Raw genomic sequence first — 830 nt, 5'->3', positions numbered from 1 at the left:
TCTATGGGAAGTTATGAGAGCTTGATACCGAATATGAGGGAAAGACCAATTTTCCCCTCACGGCCACACCAGGAGCCGACGCTGGGAAACGAAGCATAACTCTCTAACCCTTACTGTGTATAATGGCAGGGACTCTGAGAGTATTAGAAGACAATTCCTGATTTAAGCACATAAGATCACATAGTCCTTCACGGATCTAAAAAGTATATCATGCATAATCCCTAGAGTTCTGTAAGGGATATATTTTAGAAATATTAAGCGTCAAGATTTTTTCGTTTTAGAATGAGTTTCTCCACAAAAATAATTTTCCTCTAACTCTACACTAAAGTTCCCTAATAGAATAAAAGTAACTTGAAATAAATGATTGTGTAATCGGTTGTAACTTTTTCTCCTAATATGTAATTGAAGGGAAATTGCAAAGTATTGATTTTTTTTTTTTGCAAGATATAAGGAAGCGATCTTCCGGGAATACATTTTCACTTATGGAAAACGAGATGAAGAATATCATGGACGCCCTATTTTTCCTGTTGAACTTGCAATGAAAGTTCAAACACTTTTTTGGAAAACCTAATTCAGAATCGTAAATATCTTGACACCGGTAGGAATATCATTGGTATTATCCTTATAATGATGAGCTTCATTACATTCAGTGCGAAAGTTTATTCGAGAAGTATTAGAGAAAACTCTTTCTTTCTCTCGTCTTTTCGCAATTCAGCAAGTTGACGGAAGAAAGAACTTGGGGAAGGCACGTCCCCCTGGCTTCAGATTCTGGCTTCAGTCCGGTCGGCGAGCAGCTTCCTCTCGCGGCCTAAGCTCGGTCTATAAAAATC

The sequence above is a fragment of the Penaeus monodon genome, chromosome 28, assembly GCF_015228065.2.
Source record: "Penaeus monodon isolate SGIC_2016 chromosome 28, NSTDA_Pmon_1, whole genome shotgun sequence".
NCBI classification, from domain to species: Eukaryota; Metazoa; Arthropoda; class Malacostraca; order Decapoda; family Penaeidae; genus Penaeus; species Penaeus monodon.
Note: the sequence above shows the minus strand (reverse complement) of the source record.